The 6064-nt window shown below is 46.6% G+C and overlaps 1 long non-coding RNA gene across 1 annotated transcript in view; it reads left to right on the forward strand.

The window, feature by feature from the left end:
• LOC106723924 overlaps positions 1-6064 on the forward strand; it is a 22541-nt gene that overhangs the window by 8537 nt on the left and 7940 nt on the right. The window contains exon 2 of the long non-coding RNA XR_001359674.1: positions 5656-5658. This is a non-coding gene — a long non-coding RNA (uncharacterized LOC106723924). The remainder of the gene's footprint in view (positions 1-5655; positions 5659-6064) is intronic.

Raw genomic sequence — 6064 nt, forward strand, 5'->3', positions numbered from 1 at the left:
AGCGGCGAGTCTCGCTGTACAGGCCAAATCCCTTATAACTTCCCCACAGCGTTATTCGCCAGACGCCATCTCTGTTCAGATCTTCAGCTCTAGAAACCAGACAACCAAATATAATTTCTCATATGAACCTTCCACAGCAAAACTAATTTGACTATTGTCTTCCTCCAAGAAAGGAAGCTGCTTTGTATTAACTTAACCTCTTTAGTGAATAATAAAAGATGGATTCTTTTTCCTTCTCACAGGAGAGCAGACATAATATGAAAATGAATTTTCTCCTGTGGGCCCTAAGAGCCCATTATGTCAGCTCAATGCAAGACAGCTTTTCATAGTCCTTCCCAGGAAGTCTGCTGTTTTTCCAAAAGGAAACTGACAGCAGCACTTATTTGTGATTAAACACTTATGGGCCCGACACAAACAAAAAGAATAACGACAGCATGTGGAAGAATGAAGACGATGGAAACACCTCACACTGAAATACTTGTTTACAAAACCACCTGGAAAAAAGTGTCCCCTGGGAAAAATAAACACAAACAAATCTAAGAATCTGAGTCAGGAGAAACAGAAGGAAGAAGAAAAGAAGGCAACGCAATGCATGATGGATAATTGTTCTTTTCTGCTCCTATCTGGCCTGGAGAACCGTATTCGGGAACAAGAAAGCATTTGTCTTGGCATCAAATTTGTTCTCACAGGCGTGGGTATGTGCATTACTAATAAGGGAGCCACTATGTGGGAAGCAATATTTGGGAAAGTAGAAAATATGTTGTTTTCCATTTGTAATTCACAATCTTCTGTCTATGTAGGGTTCTGCACCCACTGTGGCTAAACATAGTAAGCATAATTTATTCACTCAACTGAGGTAGACTTTTACAATGAGAACTTAAAAAAATACAGAAACCACAATTCTGTGGCTCTGGGGTGACATCTGGGTTCTGTATTTTGGAAAGCTTCCCAGATACAATGGCACTATTTTTTTTTTTTTGCCAACCCAGTATCCATCACCCCTTCTGGTAATAGTACTGTGATTCTTTCTTTGGACAATCACTATCTCCTGGTCTCTTGTGGATGGAAGTGATCTAACCCCTCAGTCCTGCGTGGGGTACATGACCCAGACGCAGCCAATGAGCATGTTTCACCCTTGTCTGGCCCAAACAATTGGTGCAGGGATGAGCACAGAACCCAAGAGACCCAATGACTGTCAGGCCTGAGACATGATCTAGAACCCCCGAGAAAGAGGCCCTATCTTTCTATTAGGATCGTACATTGGCGGAAAGTGAGCCTAGAATAGTTCCTTTCTCTCCCTCCATGAGGGAAGACTTCAGCAAGAAAGAAAGCCAACCCAAAAAGAAGAAAGACTGCTGGTGACATTATTTGAGCCGCAGGGTCGATCCTCTCCCAAAGCTTGGTCTACCCTAGCAAGTTCCAGTTGCATAAGCCAATCATTCACCTTGGCTTGTCATTCAGAGCTTTCGATAATCTTTTTTTAAAAAAAATTTAGCAACTGGCAAGGCACCGATCAGAAAAGATCCCAAAGAGTTACTAGGCCTGCTTGTGGCTGAATGACTGTTCAGTGGGGATCACACCTGGGTGGCCAGGAGTAGGAACCATTTGCCTGCTGAGTCTGCACCCCACAATCTGAGCCTCTACTTTTCACCTGGAATCAGAACCAAGGCCTTGCTACTGCAAAGGGCTATGAAAGCAGAATCGTGAATGACGGGTGACAAAGTATAATGAGGTGAGCTTCGGTGCTGTGATTAGGGAAAGATATCAGAGCTGCCCAAGAACCGGAAGGCTTGCCTGATGACGTAGTGGGCGCCCTGCCCTTCGATGTAATAGAACATAGAAGTTGGATGACCAGCTGCAAGGGTTGTCGTAGAAAAGACCCCTGCAGTGCCCTGATGGAGTGGTTTTCAAAGCATGTCCCTGGGCCAGCAGGACTGGCATTACCTGTGAACTTGTTAGAAAGACACTTCATAGACCCAGCCTCACTCAGTGAGCCTCTGGAGGTGAGGCCCCGAACCCGTGTCAGCAGCCCTCCTGGTGATTCTCACGCAGGAGAGGATCGGGAACCACAGCTCCCTGAGCCCCACCCCCAGAGATTCCAACTGAGTAGATGTGGGCTTGAGCTGGAGAATGTGCATTTCCAACAAATGTCCAGGGAAGGCAGCTGCTGCTGGTCCGGACCCGCTGCGTGAACCATGTCTGAGAGGCTGGCCTCGGTGATGGCTCAAGTTCCACTCGTAGAGTCTCTGATCTTCAGGATTCGCCTTGCAAATTGGATCCTACTAATATGTAACCCTGTCCATGCCGTGGCTCACTGTATCAGCGCCATGAAGTGCTGCTGCCAAAATGACCCAGTTCAGCTACAGGAGAGTGATTGCAAATAATTCAGGCTCATTAACTGCATTTCTTGATCATCACAAAGTCACAAAAGAGAGCAGACATATTTTCTGAAATAAATTTTAAAGCAACAAAAACACGAGGGAGACTTACTGACCTCCCTCAGACAAACTAGGCGTTTCTGTACCTCTTGCCTCTAACTCACTCCCTAAAAGCTTTTTTCCAGCCAGTCCTAACCAGCGTCCTGTGTACCCACCATCCTCCTCCTCAATCCCTCTCTTCCTAAATCTGCACGCAGAAAGGTGAGAAAGCAAGCCTCGCTCTGAGGACAGGGGAGGAAGAAAACTTGAATGGGCAAAGCTAAAATTTTAACAAGGCCAGGGAAGGGAAAGGCAGAGAACTCTCAGATAAATGTTAATCATTTTTGTCCAGAAAAGTTACCATTCATATGCTTTGTGCCACACACAATTTTTGGCCTTTTGTAGAAATCAATTCCTTTAAAGCTCACATCAATATTGTGAGACAGGTGTTACTGTCATGTTTCAAATGAGTGAATCAAGGCTCAGAGGGGTTAAGCAACGTGTCCGAGGCTACACGCACAGCAAGTGAAAGGACAGGAACTTGAACTCAGGTCTGTCTCATTCCAAAGCCCTTGTACCTGATACGCCTTCCCACAAAATCCGGACACACACACATCTAGGGCAATGGGTTTCACGGCATAAGCGCCTTGCGCTACGGCCTCCGGATTTTGCAGCCGGTCTTTCTCTCCCTGCTACTGCCTGGATGTCTAGCATCAGAGCCACTCCTTGCTCCCTTACATTCATCACGCGCTGTGTCTGCCCGCCAGCTATCAGCGTTGCCGTGGGATATTTAGCAAAGGCAGCTGTCATCCTAAAAGTAATGCCTCTTTTTCCACAAGATGATTGAGTAAATATGGCTAAACCAGACTCTGAAAGGCCCCAAACATGAAGCAGTGGCACTTAAACTTGACATAATAGGAAGTGAGAGGGGAGGACTTCGGAGTAAAGGAGGCTAATCTGGCAGCGTGCCCACAAACGAGGAGAGGTTCTCACCTCCACCAGAATCACCGGCAGAGAATCCACATGCCCATGACCACCCTGGACTTTCTGGAACAGTAGGCCTGGGGGAGGGACCCACCCACTTGTATGGTTAAGAAGTTTCAAGTTGATTCTTCTTCTCTTGGCCCTAAGAGCCCACGATGCCTGTCCAAGAGAAGGTAGCTTAATAGGCTTACTTACAAGTAAGACAATTTTGATTAATAGATTAAACAGGGATTTTGTTTAAAAACAACAGGAGAAATTGTAGATGGACACTGGTTTGTTTTAAGTTAGCAAAGTCTTTCTAATCAAGCACAAACAGGAGGAATAAATAGATCTGACCAAATTTTTAAAAAGATAGTAGCCCTGTCGGGTGTGGCTCAGTGTTGAACATCAACCCAGGAACCAGGAGGTCACCGGTTCGATTCGTTGGGGCATTTGCCCAGGTTGTGGGCTCCATCCCCAGTGGGGAGTGTGCAGGAGGTAGCCGATTGATGATTCTCTCTCATTGATGTTTCTCTCTCTTTCTCCCTCTCCCTTCCTCTCTGAAATCAATAAAAACATTTTTTTAAAAAGGTAGAAAAACTTTTATCAAAAACTACCATAAACCAAGTTAAAAGGCAAATAATGAACTGCAAAAAATCTCTGCTACATATTTGACCAAAAAAATTAATTCCCGCAACAAATAAAAAGTGCTCCAATAAGGAAAAAAATAAACATTCCAAAGGAAAAATGGGCAAAATTCATGTATATATTTCATTAAAAAACAAATACCAACTCTTAATAAATATAAGAAAAGTTTCACCTACTTACTAAACAAAGAAATTAAAATTAAAACAAGGTACAGCTTTGGCCAATACTTATAAATGATAATGCCTCGCATGAGATGACTAAAAGCAGGCACATTTATATGTTCTTAGAGAACTGTGAACTGGGACAACTTTCCAGTGGGCAATGTGGCATTATGCCAAACGTTCACTTTCTTGGATTCGATAATCCCCATCATTTCTATGAATTTACCTTAAGGAAGTGACCACCTCTTCATACAAAGTCGAACGCACATGGATTCAATGTGTCCTTAGTAGAAGTGAAAAACTGGCGATAAACTGCATTACAATAATCAAGGATGAGTTCAATCAATTGTCCTCCAATAAACAAAAGTTATTTTGATGATCAGAAAAGCGGTAATCATTATTTCTGAGGTTTACACGATAATGTCATGGAGTGTTACGTAGGCTGTGTCCATCTACAATTTCTCCTGTTGTTTTTAAACAAAATCCCTGTTTAATCTATTAATCAAAATTGTCTCTCTTGTAAGTAAGCCTATTAAGCTACCTTCTCTTGGCCAACCTCTGGTGGCCAAGAAGTCATTTAGTCTTTCAGGTGTGATGTTGTGAGGACAAAGGAGGGGGTGATAGCAGTGAAGAAAAAATAATTTTCCTATTTGGTGCTGTCCAATATTGTAAACGTTAGTCATATGCGGCTACTTAAATTTAAAGTTAGATAAAATGTAAAATTCAGTTTCTTAGTTGCATTAGCCATATTTCAAGTGCTCAACAGCCACAAGTGGCTAGTGGCTACCGTATCCGACAGCACAGATTACGGAATAACTGGAAGGTTCTATCGGGCAGTGCTAATGGAAACATTCCTCCTCACACCTGGATCCAGTCTGGACCCAGCTCTGGGCTCCTCTCTTCAGCCTCATCCTTGGTACACCTTTTCTCCAGAAGAGCAGACACCATATGTGTCTGGTTCCCCCAGTCTAGTGGGGGAGACGTATTACCCAGGTATTTACACACCATGGAGAGCACAGAGCTCACCTGGGGTCAGGGAAGTCTCCCCAAAGGAGGAGGGGGAGGCATTACCCAGCAAGCAAGGAAAAGACCACTCTAAGTGGAGAAAGGAGCAGGATATGAAACAGCACAGCATCGGAGAGGCATTGCCAGCTGGCCAGGCGTGTCATCCTTCAACAGACAGTGCGAGTGATGGGCGGGGCCTGAGCCCGGTTCTGGGGACAGAGGGTGAAGTGGACAGCACTGGTCGCTGTTCTCAGACGCTTATACTCCCATCCAGTCCTGCAGGAGCGCAAGGGTGAGGCAAGGCGTGCAAGGACCTCGCACCTTCGCACCTCATCCTAAGGATCCTCGGTGCTTTTTAGCCAGCAACTGAAGCTCTTTTTGTCTCAGTGAGGACCCGGGTCCGACCTCCTGTCCCTCTCCTTGTCCCGGACCCCAGAGCCATCACTGCTGCAGGTGGAGAGCTGGTGGCAGGTGGGAGAGGAGGGGTGCGTGGAGGGGGACGCGTGCAGCAGCGGAGGGACATCGCGGACAGTTTGGGTAAGACGCCTGGCGGGCAGCGAGGGTGTGGATGGGGAGGAGGAAGGATGAGGAGGGAAGTCCAGTGGGGCGGCTGCTGGAGGCACCTAGAAGCGCGGGAGCTGAAAATGCGGGACCAACTTCAGCGTCGGCGCGGAGAAGGCGCTCCGAGTTAGGAAAAGGCTCTCAGGACTGAGGCTGGCGGAGCGGAGGGAGCGCCACTCAGCCCGCGTCTGCGGGGCAAGGTTCCAGGTTGGAGAAGGAGCCGGCGTTCCCCAGGCCGGAGGAAGGGGGCCCCCCAGAAAGGGAGTCCGCGGGTCAGAGAGGCTCGAGGGCCCCCCCTGCTGGGGGCCT

This window comes from Myotis brandtii, unplaced genomic scaffold (genome assembly GCF_000412655.1).
Source record: "Myotis brandtii unplaced genomic scaffold, ASM41265v1 scaffold68, whole genome shotgun sequence".
NCBI classification, from domain to species: Eukaryota; Metazoa; Chordata; class Mammalia; order Chiroptera; family Vespertilionidae; genus Myotis; species Myotis brandtii.